Source organism: Halichoeres trimaculatus, unplaced genomic scaffold (genome assembly GCF_033239565.1).
Source record: "Halichoeres trimaculatus isolate MK-OKI-2021-1 unplaced genomic scaffold, fHalTri1.1 fHalTri1_scaffold_16, whole genome shotgun sequence".
In the NCBI taxonomy this organism is placed as follows: Eukaryota; Metazoa; Chordata; class Actinopteri; order Labriformes; family Labridae; genus Halichoeres; species Halichoeres trimaculatus.
In genome coordinates this window covers 21465711-21480501 of record NW_027437194.1, presented here as the reverse complement: position 1 = coordinate 21480501, position 14791 = coordinate 21465711, and positions in this window count along the sequence as shown.

Below are 14791 nucleotides of genomic sequence, written 5' to 3'. Positions count from 1 at the left end.
TAGTCTCTTGCAGCGGCAGCCACTGCAAAATACCTTTCAATAACAATGAGTATAATTCAGGTTATAATTATTACATCAGTGAGCCTGTTACCCTGTGGTGTAGCATGAATTTTGATGCATGTTAAAAAAAAAAACATTAAAGCTCATTCAAGTAACTTTAAAAACAATCAGAATACTATTCTAATACATATGTTAATGCAAGTATAACTATGACTGTTTAGTGTGGTGTGTACATATGTAAAGCACTGTCCAGGCAGTTTTCACTGTATACAAAGCATTATACATTTATTTAAGAGGTGCATCTCCCGGAGACGTAACAGCAGATTTAAACGTATTTGTTGTTGGTTTTTGCTCCTGAAGAAAATGATAGTTTTGACAATATCATATATCACTGATGATGATTTATATGATCAAATCGTCACGTTGAACAAGACCCAGACAGTTACAGAAAGTGCATTTGTAGAATTAATGTTCTTAATGAAGTTTGTAACCCACTTGAACACACAATTCCCCACACACTGCACAGACACTGTATTTTTTTTCCCTCAAGATCCCACACATTCGTCGAGCCAGCCGCTCGTGTTAAAAAGAAGTTTCCTATAGTTAAAATTTCAACTAATTTACCCAGATTTGTATTTGAGCCACTAAATATTTAATCAGTTGAAAAAAAACTTCCCAGGCTTTTCATCGAGGCATACAATCACCATTTATAGCTTTTAAATGTAAAAACTTGCATTCTTTAGCATTTAAGATGTGAACATCGGCCTACTTTTACCTGTTTTACTCTGTTTTCCCAAATCAGAATCAAATACTTGGTGAAAACAATGCACAGAGAAATCACTTCTATGACAGTCAAAACTTGTTATTGCCTATTTAAGTGAGTTGGTGTTAACTGTCTGTTAATATCGTGGTTGTCATTCAGTTGCTGTTTATAAATTAAGGGTAAAAAAATGAATTTGCCAAAGATAAATTAGTATTTTTTTTTTTTTTGCTTTCTTTGATACCTGCTCACGGCAATGAAAGTCCTGACATAGGACCTGAAGTCTGTACCCAGACTGTCATCTATCATTAACATGACTTTTGTGTCTGACGTTGTTTTTGTGGCGTCTGACGTCCCTGGGTAAGGTTCCTCCCAGGGTTCCTTACATTTCACCTACCTGACCCCTCTATTGTAAACCTTAGACATGATAAGTGTGTGTGTGTGTGTGTGTGTGTGTGTGTGTGTGTGTGTGTGTGTGTGTGTGTGTGTGTGTGTGTGTGTGTGTGTGTGTGTGTGTGTGTGTGTGTGTGTGTTTTGGGACCATAGGATCTAAAGAGAGGTAATCATGTATAAGTTATGTCAACTAATTAAGACTGGGCTCTAACCTATGGCTGACCCCAAGAAAATAACAATGCAACATCTGAAAGCCTTTGTACCTGTGTACCTGTGGCCTCTTGACCACACTAGAGTGTTGGATGTCCAGTGTGTGTGTGTGTATATGTGTGTGTATGTTCTGGCTGGCTGATCGTGCAGGGCTAGCTTGATCTGGTAACTGGAGCACAGGGCGAGAAGAAACGAGAGAAAAGAGAAAAGAACAGCAACAGGGTGAAGGAGAAAAGAGAAGCCTGGAATGAAAAGTGCCTCATCAATGAAAGAAAGTAAGAGACTGAGAAGCCTAGCCCATGTAATTAGGCCTAAATGAGTTTTCCACTGAGTCAGTGGGATGTGACAACACAGTGGGACAAAGATAGACTGGAGGTCAGGAAGTCAACAAGACAGTGAGACAGGACGTAAAGTCATATGAAGACAGAGGGCGCAGGTTTTTCAGTGTACACTACAGCACGTTTTACATTGTTCTTACAAAGCAAGATTTTATTTGAATATTACATCAACCCATACCTCGCCAGCTTCACAAAGAGGAGATAATAAAATGGATGTTTTAAGAGGTAAGCTCCGATAATTCTCATAATTTAAGGCCCTGCACCCTCATGGTAGCCACCAAAGAGATCCCAGTTATTGTGTAAGATTAGTCTTTTCCTCAGATCACAGGGGTCATGTATTATTGCTAAAAGCAGCGGTGAAAAATTCAATTTATTATTGCATTTTGAATCCTAGTACTGTGCACGCTTCTCTGTTGATCTGCCGTGGCTTATCTGAGCAGAACTGAACGACTGTTAATGCTATTTGTGACACCTGTGCATTTCCCAGCATAATAGACTTTAATAAATTAAACAAATATTTGTGGACGCTTGTTAGGAGTTGATAGACACTATTTTTTCAGCTGAAGTAAACTTGTATGACATTTTTGAAAACGACTTGTGATGGGCAGGATCTAGACTTTCATTTTTGTTTTAGGACATAAGGAAGATTGTAGTGCATTTGTTTATTTCATAAGGTGATGCTGAAAATCTAAAAGTGCAGGTACAGAGGTGCCTGATTGTTTAAGAACAGGATCGTGTCATCCACAAAGAAAGATAATACCTGTTTTCAAACTATCTCGTCTATAAAGTGAGCTGAGTCTTGAAAACCACTGTGTCCAATAACTCAGTATAGAATGCAATGAGAGGGATTTCATTGTGTTTCGGTGTCTTAGTTGGGGGTTTGTGCCTGAATAACCTGGCAACCGCTTCACTGTGTAAAGCATGCTTATTACATGTATAGGTAAATAAGTCTAACAGTGCTACTTTTTGTTTCTTTTCACACTCACTCGATCATCATTTTACATTTCAAGAAAATTATGAAGCATAAATCCGGCGAAGTGCTGATTGGTTGAAAGGACTTTTATTTCAGAGTCTTTTTGAGTGACCTGCATAGGTTGTTTAACCCATTACCAGACAAACTTATACCGATACGTTTCAAGAAACACTTTGAGTTTCCAGAGGTAAGATGTATGATGCAACTAACAGAAATGATGGTTGCTTCTCTTTGGTGTCAACTACTAAAGCCAAAGGTGGTTAGCATTAGAGCTGTTGATACAGTACACCATAATGGATACATTGTTTTTTACTTCCTTTTTTTACACCTTGTGCTTTTTCTGTACTAACATGTCAACAGTTTCGCTGCAACAAAAAAATAAAATAAAAAAGAAGTAAAGGAAAGAAGTACTGATAAAGAGAAAAAGGGGACACTTTGTTGTATAGTGCTGTTGGGAAACAGTGAAAACCAAATTCAAAAACGCTGGAAGGTGTCATCAAGTTGGAAAGTTTTTTTTTTTTTTTTTTTCTTGTGGATTGAATGGATTATTTGGAATGTAAAATCAAATAACTTCTTTATTTTGTAATTCTTTAAATTTTGCTTTGTTTACTGTGTTACATTAGTGGCTGACTTAGGTTGTAAATACATTTATAAAGCGTTTAAAGATTAACTTAACAAATGGCTCAAGTTAAAAAAATGTTTGTTAATCTGCACCTGAAGACACCAACACACGATCTGTAAAGCATAGTAGTGTCCTCGGTCTCTTTTGTAAGGTTCTCTTTTCCGACAAAGTTAGAAATGGACCCGTAGCAGAGTGAGATGCCACGACTCTGTTATTTCTCACAAAGTGAATCACACATCTGACTTCATGTAAACACACATCTAATCTATCTTTACATATTGGTGGATAATAGTAGGTTTCCCCATCTATATTACTGAATGATAAAACGCTGTGGTGCTGACACACACACACACACACACACACACACACACACACGCTCACACACAGACAGAAAGAAAGAAAGAGTGAGAGAGAAATGTATATTCACATCTTCCTTTTCTTATCATCACAAGCACTTCCATCGCAGTAATATCCTGTCCCTCCTCCCTCCTGCATGTGCTACATGGCAGGTTTAGTGTGGGGTTATGAAAACAGTTAGGCTTAATAATTGATGTTCTGCATTTCAATCAATTTCACCGCAGAGTTAGGCTAATTAAGGTTACCTCCTTCCTCCCAGGGGCTGTGTATGTGCGTGTGTCTGCGTGTGCGTGTGTGTATGTGTGAAAGACCATGTTTGACATAGACAGTATGTGTGAATTTTGCTCCTGAGGGTTTCACATTTTTCTCTATATCTCAAAATACATGGGAATTCTCTATTTCAGGAACAGGCGAGGAGAGAAAGCCTCCTTTTTTTTTTTTTACTCTTCCTCTCCTGATCCCTTCTATTCTCTTTCTTGCTCTCTTGCAATGTTCCCTTCTTTTTCTCTGCCTCTCCCCAGGCAGGATCCTAAATGCAATTAACACAGCTGCTTTACTGCCTGCTAATTATTAACACACACGCGCATGCACACATCCCCCAGCACAGATACCGCACACGACCACACTCACAGACACACACAGTGGAAATGATTATTTTATGCTGGACTAATTTAAAGTTCATTGTCCATTGTTTTAATTAATTAAATAGAAAAAGTACACACTTGAAAAAGGGGGAAAAAATGAGTCAGCCAAGCAGCCACTGCAGGCTTTTGCTTATGAAGGTAATAATTATCCTGAGTGTTAATGTGTGTGTGCGCGCGTGCATGTGTCTGTGTGTTTTGTGTGAGTGTGTGTGCACAATCATGCATGTATCTGTGTCTGTGAGTTTAGTTCATCCAGCCATACAACCTTAAGGTGTGTGTAAGTGTGAGTCTGTGTGTTAATGAGCCTTTAAACCCTCTTTGCCAGTATTTAACATGAACATGAATAACTAAAGACTCCACTTAAAAAGCACAGACTGCTTTATGTGCAGCACATTTGTTTTGATTTCAAGATAATTGATCAGTCTTCTGCAAACCCCGGGAGAGTAGACTTTTCCGATGGAAAATCAGTTTAATTCTTTGCTGTTTCGGAAAGAAAGAATTTAAATGCCAAAAAAAAGGTCTGATTTTGACCCTCGTTAAATGCTCAGTATTTGGCACAGCATGGTGAAAAAGACAGACCCAGGTGAAGCTTATTTATAACATCACATAGCAAGTTTTAAAAAGTACATTAGCATGTTAAAAAAAATCGCAAAGACAAATATAGTCCACAAAACTTCTGCTTAAGACAGTAATCTTCTCTCTGGGCTTGTATTGTCAGAATTTAGTGTTTAGTGCCTCGATTGGATATCACATCCACCTGCAGAGATTAGACAAACTTCTTGGCATTACAGGAACTGCCTTTGCTTGGTTTGAACGTTCCCGTTTGATCAATCTCAGTTTGTTCATGTTAATAATAGTTTCTCTGTCCACACCAGAGCTACTTAAGGAGTTCCTCAAGGCTCAGTGCTTGGACCAATTCTGTTCACTTTATATTTGCTTAGTTGTGAGGAAACACTCCATAAATTGTCACTGTTACGCTGATGACACCCAGTTGTATCTATAAGTAAGGCCAGAAGAAAACAATGAACTTACTAAACTTGAAGCATGCCTTTAAGATATAAAAACCTACATGACCAGATATTTCTTGCTGCTAGACAAGAAAAGACTGAAGTTACTGTTCTTGATCCCAAAACACTTAAGGGAAAGATTTTCTAATGAAATAACTGCATTGAATGGCATTTAACCAAACCAAAACCAAAAAGCTCTACATGGTAATGCACCATCCTATCTTTAAGACCTGACAATGTTATATTATTCTTCTCAATCACTGACCTCACAGCACGAGGGCCTGCTCGTTGTTCCTACAGTCTCTAAAAGTAGTATGGGAGGTGGAGCCTTAGTTATCAGACTCCTCTTCTTTGGAATCATCGACCAGGTTGGGACCAAGAGGAGAAAGCTCTGTACTTTTAAGAGTGGGATTACGACTTAACTTGGGATCTCACAGAAAGTTAGAGCTGAATCAGGTCTGGACCAGCTCTTTGTTATGCTGCTATGGGCTTAGACCACTGGGTTGAACTGACACAGTGAGTTCTTGTTTCCCTCTCTTCTCTGTCTGCTAATAACTTATACTCACAATGTCCCATTAAAGTTACTGACCTTTGATCTTTCTTGGGGTCTGGATGTTGTTTTCAAGATCTGCATCGTAAAACAGTATTCCATGTGTTCTCTAAGCATTGAGCATTTTCCTTTGAAAGATGTTTGCCTGTCCACATTTTAAGCCAAAATAATTTATAAATAAATTTTAATTGCGTTTTTGTTGCATTCGATAGGCAGGTAGTTCAACAATGTAATCCATCGCCCTGGGTCAGGATGTGATAGGCTACATGGATATGACTGCTGTAGTGTCACACACACACACACACACACACACACACACACACACACACACACACACACACACACACACCATACACAAGAAAACAAAACAGGAAAATTAGAGCTCCAAACAGTCAACATGTAGATGGCTGACACAGTGTGTGTCTGTAATGTTTTTAAAATGAATAAATAAATTAACTAATTAAAAAAAATCTCTCTTAATATTTATCATAGGTGCTTTTTAACTGTATTTGTTGCTTGAATCCTTTTTTTTTAGTTTTTAAAGATAAGGATGTGATCAAAACACAGTCCGAAGTAGAAGAAAGACTGAAAAAAACTGATAATGATTAATATTCAAAGCAGACTTGGTAAAGACAGAGAGGGGACAGAAAGAGAGGAAACAAAGAGGGAAAAAAGTGAAGAGAAAAAGTGAGTTAACGGTGAAATTCAGCGAGAAACTGCAATGAGGCGGCAGCAGTACATCTTGATCAACAGATGACTGATCATATCAGCACTGGCCATCTTTCACCAGCCTCTGTTTGACGACAGAACATGACCCTCTACGCACACACACAAACATGCACTCCCACACATACACACATCCATTTCCCCCGACATACCCTGAGGGGGGAGCATCAATAACGTATGGCCTGGCCAGGGGCCTCCCTTAACACACACAAATGCACACGCACACACACACGTATGTTCACGCGCATGTGCACGCACACACACACACATATATATACAAGATTTGCACAAACGTGCACAAATACTTCCCATATTTGTCACTTTCACGTATTATGCATTCATTCACGCACACATGCACACACACACTTCTCTCTCTCTCTGACACACACACACACACACACACACACACACACACACACACACACACACACACACACACACACACACACACACACACACACACACATTCAAATACAAAGTGGTCAAGCTAAACGAGTGTGGCAAAGGAACAAAAGGGCCTCACAATATGGCTCTGTCCCCTCAGGCCTGAGGTCTTCCCCCCACCCCTGGACCACATGTCCTCCTGCTGCTCCAGATACATTTCTGTCTTCACTGACAAGAAAGAGGTGAGACCTGGCTTAAATAAAATGTTGTGGGTTACAATAACTGTTTCATAGAAAGATCAAAAACTGGGTGAGGAATCGTTTGATAATAGATATTTCTTTTGAAAACTGTGACTATAAAAACATGAGAGCAGAATGTTTTGCAATAATTTACAGAGCAGATACAATGGTTTCTGTAGGATAAAATCTTCAAGCCTTGTCTTTTCCTCAAAAGGGATTCAAAGTAAAAAGACTTTTACTTAAACGGAGTTCCGCTTTTTCAGTCCACTTGAATTTCACACTCAGGCTTGTCGTGTGTGACAGAGGGTGTTATGTCAATACTAGGTTCATTCATATGTGTTTATATCCTGCAGGATGTACTACCTGAAGAACTCCAGGGTCCTGCCAAAGGGCACTTAGATATGGGAACTGCAGGAGCTAGGTTGCCACAAACCTTTCAGTTTAGGCCCCGCTGACACAACAAGGTTTCATCCGAAAACGGTAAAACCCTGTGAATATGCAGTGAAAAAAAATCTGCGTTGTCATGAAAACGCTGAGGGACCGAAAACACTGTAGTAAGCATGCCAAGCCTGTAGTTGGCACTATAACTGTCTTGTCCAGAAGCCGCTTTAAGTAGATCTTCACTGAAGTAGAGTTGAGACGATCATCTGGTGTATTGGGGAATACTAAGTGTAAAAGTGGAGCAACAGACGCACATTTTGTTGAAAGACAGTCAGCAGATTCAGCAGCACAAGCACAACAAGGTAGTCCGCTACGATCGACAGTACAACGGTACTGTTGTATGCCTTTATGTGAAGCAGAGAGTGACGTCAGTGACGTCAGTGTTTCCACTAAAAACGCCAGCTTGCTGTTTACACAGCAACGGTGTCGGTGGCATTTCAGAAAAATTCCACTATGGAGGCCGTTTTCAAAAGTTTTCTGAAGTTTGCGTTTCAGGTCGGCTAAAACATAATTTCGGTGTAAACATGAGGCCAAAATGCAACAATACTTTTGCGTTTCACCCTAAAACCATTCATCCAAACGGCCCCTTGGAGAAAACTATTTGTGTAACTCTAGTTCCAGGAACATTAGGAAGTTGGGTAAAATGTTTTCTGATTTTTTTCAATTCTTTTATTTGGCATCAAAGGTTCAAGGCAACATGTTTTTTTTAGCTCCTTACATCCTTACATGTGTTTTATTTGAGGTATGTCTGAAATGTTTTTACTTTATTTAAATTCTGCCTTTCTTTGTCTAGTTGTCTCTTTTCATTTCTGATGATGTTGGCACTCTACTCCAAGGTCAAGTGTTTTCAGGCACATAAGCTCTGACATTCTAGTTTTGCTAGGCACTCAGAGACGTAATGACCACTGCAGACTGCAGTCCTCCTCTCTGAGGCACCAAGCCCTGCTTTCCCTTTGTTAATTGTCCAACAGTTTGCTAGAACTTGTAGCTATTTGGAAATTTCTCCAGCCTCAAAGTTGCAGTTCAAACCTTGTGACCAACACTTTGAAAGAAGAAAGTTTTATGAGTTAAGCTCATCAGCACACTCTGTGGTTTAATCCTCCATCACCTGAGTCCTGCCTTGCCTGTCACCAATCAGCCTCACAATACACCCCTGACGCTGGGTGTATGTGTGTGGCCCGTTACCTCTATGCATATCGTCTCCAACCACTTAAGATTGCATTGACATATTTTTAAGTGGGAAACACATAATGTCTTACAATGTGTGGTTAGAGTTGAGATCAACACAGTTCAGTGTGTACTGACCCAGACTTATAAATAATGTAACAGCACAAACCACAATGATGTATTAGTGGACTCAATGACTATATTAATGGTGCTTAAAGCTGGATGGGAGAGAGGTACTAAGAGGTCTGAAAAGTGCTTTAAATGGAGGTGTAGCACAGTTACCGGCTATGATGAAAATGCTGGTGTGTGTCTTCTTCTACAGGAGTCTGTAAGTGTCTGTATTTCTGAAGGCTTGGGAAATTTACAAACATTTGAAAATGAATAATAATTCCAAAGACTTTCTGATCAGTTTACAGAGCAAAGTAATGCAAGGTCAAATCAGAGCGCAGGTTATTTCATCACTCACTGATTGTATTGACTGATGTTATATCTTTCCTTTGGCTTTTGTCTCTGTCATTTCAAAAGCTTTTCTGTTATCTATAAGTTGGAGGATGAAAAGCTTTTATACGCCGAACAAAAACATCCCAGTTTTTGCATGACCAGCATACTGTCACCCACTGAGCATGTTTAAGATGCTCTGGATCGGTTTATTCGACAGTGTGGTCCAGTTCCTGCCAATATCCAGCGACTTGGTACAGCCATTGATGAGGAGTGGACCAACAGTCCACAATCAAAAAAATGATCATCTCTATGCCAAAGAGACATGTTGCACTGCGTGAGGCAAATAGTGGTCACTGCAGATACTGACTGGTTTTCTGAACCCCCAGACCCCCACAATACAGTAAAACTGTACTTTTTAGAGTGTTCTTATATTGTGGCCAGCCTACAACACACGTTTACAATGATCATGCAGTCTGATGGTACATTCCATTTGTACTCTGAAGTCGGGATTTATGAGTTCAGAGTGGGAAACTTCAACAGGAATGCCCCCAAGGTCAGAATTTCCTGCTGGGAAGTTAGCAGATCAACACTACCCCTGAGTTTACAATCAAGGATGGCTACCCTATAGTGGTATAGGTGTCAGCTGATTTGTAAATGCAACAAGACGAATGCAAAAGCCACAACACAACGGAAGTACAGCCACAACAAAAGAGGGCAGTCATCCCAACGGACACAGAAAAGTTGTAAAAGCAAGATAATGATTGTTTTTTTATATAAATTTAGCTATGATAACTGTAGCTCTAATGCTAATGTAAATACAGAAATATAAGTACTATAAAGGATATCACAAAGTGACACCCCTACAAAGCAATAGCTATATCATAGTTGAAGTTAATCATTGACTTACATTCACAACTTTTCTGTGTCTGTTTGGATAAGTAACCTCTTTTAACTTCTGTTGTGGCCGTACTTCTGTTGTGTTGTGGCATTTGCAAATTGTCTGACACCCACCGGCCACCACCAGGAATGAAGCTCCTGTAATATTCTGTTTATTTTAGCATTTGTGACTAGTTTTTGTCGCACTAAATCAGCCGTATACATGGTATTGTTTGATGTTTATATATAGAAATATTGCTGTTAAAGCAAGTTTTTCTGACTTGGTGACTGGAATGATTTTAACTCAGACACAACGTTATTCCCACTTCCCACTGCCCAGTTTCAATGTAAATGGAACGCACCATAATCAGCATCTTAATGTGCCACACCTGTGAGGTGGATGGATGATCTCGTCAAAGGAGAAGTGCTCACTGACACAGATTTAGACAAATTTGTAAACAATATTTGAGAGAAATTGGCCTTTTGTGAACTTAAAAAAGTCTAAGATCTTTGAGTTCAGTTCATGAAAAGTGGGAGCAAAAACAAGTGTTGCTTCATTATTTTTTTTATCAGTGTAGATTTTCAGTTTCCATGCATTAACTTTGTTTGAACGCATGGTACACAGGAAGGAGATTGAACTTTGATGGAAATCAACATTCTTTAGCTGAGATTTTTTCGTGTGGTGCGTGCTGCTCTTATCCTGATATGTCTGTGTGCTTCATGTCATTGTACTTGTCCCCTAGACGAGTAACACTATCCACTTCTCTTTTCTTCTTTGTCAGACCCTGCTTGCCTCCTTTCTCCTCCCTCCTTACTTTACCCATCCCTCACATTCAAACAGTCATCCATCCCGTCTTCTGCTCTCCCTTCTCTAGTTCTTCAGTGTCTGGCCTGAGTTGTAAACAACTGTCATATCTGGCCTTCTTAAATAGCCTTCACAGTTAGGCCAGCACTAAAGTACTCATGCACACACACACACACACACATACACACTCATTTCTCATCAATGTTTCAGAGGGAGGGCTAAATATCAGCCAGCTATACCCCCATACCCAGCCCTCACTTATTTACATCCGGCTGCCCCCGCGCCACTGAAACCTCAACAGCAACATCAATGATTCATAAGCCAATGTTTCAGCAAAATGCATGGTCTGTCAATACAGAGGAAGAGAGGAAAGAAATAAGAGGAGCGATATGACAGGTATAAGGAAAAAGAGCCAGGAGACAGCGAGGCTAAAGAAGGCAAAAAATATTTAAATATTTCAAAATGAGACAAAAGGAAGAGGTGCAGATTAATGAAGGGTCACACAGACAGAAACACTAACAGCTGAATGAAGTAGGTGGTTTAAGATTGGGATACGTGAACACAACAAGCAAGGGGAAAGTGAAAGATGAAAAACACTTATTAAATTACTTTTTCCTGCTCCTTTTTCCTCTGATCTCCTGCTTACTTTTCTCTTTGTTCCTAAACACCTGATCCTTCTTTTTTTTTTCTTTTGTCAGAAATCAATGACTTTCTCCACACGATCCCAATATGTCTTTTACTCTTCATGCCTGTGGAATATGAGCCCTCCATTCCTCCTTTGACTTAGAGAAGTCCACAAACATTTGCATATTGATTTTAAGAATGTACCTGCATTTTTAATATGGTGGGTTTTAAGTTTGTGGTGTTTGTGGTTTTGTGGTGTACAGTTACTCAGGAGTAAAAAAAAAAAAAAAAGCAAAGTATAATGGATAATGAGCTACACACACACTCAAACAGACACAGACATATTTTTATAACAGATTTCAGGTTAAAAAATGGAAAAAAATAAATCTTTCTGATTTTGCATAATTTTAAAATTGTCATCACATAAATCGTACTTGATATCATGTCACTATTTTCGTAACTTCAAGATGCATGCATGCATATCAGGGATGGATGTGACTGATAAGAATAGAATGACGGGAGAAAAAAAGGAAAGAAAGACAAACACTGAATTGGGAGTAATGGGCAGACGAAGATCAAGCGAGGCAGGGGAAGTTGGCCTTGACTTTGATGCAGAGTTAGTGTAGGATAACAAGGACAGGACACTGCTGCTGAAATTTTCCCTCCATCTCTCCTTCTCTGTCTCTCTTTTTCTGTCATTTGGCGCCCAGGGTGAAATTATGATAATAAGAGAAAGGAAAAGCTATTACTGTGGCTGCTCTCTCATTATGTAAATGATGTTAAACAGGCCCTCTGTGTGTGCTCTATGTGTGTTTCTGGTGTGTACACAAGATTGAGCAGCCAGGTGCAAGTACATGACTAAATGCTTATGCACAATTTCCCGTTTGCACGCTGTAACCATGATTGTTTGTGTATTACTGAGGCATCCTAAGCTTACCTAAGCTTCGTCAGTTGTGTGTGCATGAGTTTGTGTATGTGTTCTGGGGCTATGGGCTCTAATCTTCACTAAGTGGCTACAAGATGTCAAACTCCCCCACATTGATTATTACATGTTAATTACGCAGCATGTGTCCACCTGCTCACATGATGCCACACACATAAAAAGAGGGTGTTCAGTGACTTTATGTGTATAAACAGCATTTTAACACTTGGATAAAAACGTTGCATAATTTACAGGAAAACTGCTCATGTGTGTCATTAGTGTGTGTTTTCTGTGTGTTCATGTGTGGCGAACCAAAATGTAAAGAAAAGCTGCAGCTAGCTGTCACCGAGGCATCTCACATGTTGTAGTAATTGCTGTGGCTGAGGAATCAATGTAACTGTGTGTTGACCCGCAGGCGACTGGCAAAACAGAGCACATTAGCAATGACAGCTGCATTTTTAATATTGGTTAAAACTGAAAAAAAGAAAAAGAAAAAGAAAAGATACTTTCATGCTCTCACCTGAAAATCTTGTTTTCAGCTGAAAACTTTGTATTGTCTATCAAAATAATCACTGATTGCCAATCTTTACCATAGCTATTTTTTACCAAATCAATTTAAATATTTTTGAAGTTGTAATTTTTGTTATTCTCTTTATTTTATTTTATTTTTCAAGTTTCAAGCATTATTTGGTTTTTTACTTTCAGCACATTTAAGAAATTAGAAGAAAAACAAATTAACCTCTTAAATGCACCTCTACTTATTAAACTTTCTTTACAGATAAGATACTTTAAGGTATCTACAGTATGTATGGAAACATATATCTCGCTTTTATTTTAGCACCTCAGACTATGCCTGTAGCTGCACAGTTGCACTGGTTAGAACTGTTGCCCCACAGCAAAACGGTCCCTGGTTCAAATCCCTGGCTTAGCAAGTGCCTTTCTGTGTAGACTTTGCATTTTGTCTTTGGGTGCCCAACTTACTCATGCAGCCAAAAACTATGCTCATCAGGCCGGGTTAGGACTAGGTGTGAGCAGAGACCTGGTCTGGGTGTACTGCGCCTCTCACAGCTGGGATAGGCTGCAGTCCCCTGTGACCCCAAACAGGAGAAGCTGTAAAGATAATGGATAACTGGATGAACCATGTGTCATTATAATCATATCTTTTCTCATCCTGAGGAATAGAAATGTTCTGTCTTTCTATGAGCTTTGCAGTTTTCTCTTATTTAACGAATAAAAGTTTTGATCATTTTGTGGATGTCATCCTACTTATGCAGCAGCTCCTTTCACACTGAGCCTTTTTACACCATGGAAACACGTTATTCCACATTATTCCTGGATGTAGAAGATACTGAAAGTAAAGGGTAAACTAAAACATATTTAGGCAGCTAGTGGATTTAAGTAAGAGTTCATTTGCCGGTCAGTGCTAATGCAGAAAACTACCCAAACAGGATGACTTTGTTGTCAACTTTGAGGGCACAGTAAAAGCTCCTTCCTTTCCTGACGCTGGTAACACCTTCACAATAAAGTCACGAAATATCCTGCTCTACTGCTTTGAATCACTTTGGACTTAAACTTCATTGAAAGTCAAACATTAAGGTTTTTTCTTATAACAGAAACATCTGTGTTACTATCAACCAGGCCCGTGAAAACTTAAGCTGACGTGCGTTTTATGGGTGCTCCATTTCTGTTCCCTTCCATTTCACTCATCCTTCCCTGATTTCTGCTCTCTTTTTTTCCCTCAGTCCTTCTCAGCATTTTAATAATCTTGGGTTTTTATGCTCTCCCTCCAAAAAAATTAACATCCTCATTAATGTCCTCCAGTGCTATCAGAAACTTACTTTTCTTCATGTTGTTGTCTTATTTGATATTTAAAAATGTGTGATCAGGCTACTCCTTGTGACACTTTTATTATTCCTAACTATCGAGGATTTGACCAATCAGAATAAAGTGTGCCAGTCTGTAATTCCAAAAATAGAATCCCTTTGCTAGTTAGTAATTCAATAATGTGTTAATGTGAAACAAATGAGAAAAACATTCAACCACAAATAAACATTAAAAAATTGGCAGCATCATCCAGTCGAAAATGAAACTGAAAACTGCTACATTGATTTCTTTCACAGGTTTTCACTTTGAGTATTATAATAATAATAATAATAATAATAATAATAATAATAATAATAATAATAATAATAATAATAATAATTATTATTATTATTATTATTATTATTATAAGCATTATTACTGTTTCTGAGAAAATCAGCTAAATCTGAGCCTCTTTCTTCAAGTTCTCACTAAACTGATCTTTTGTATTT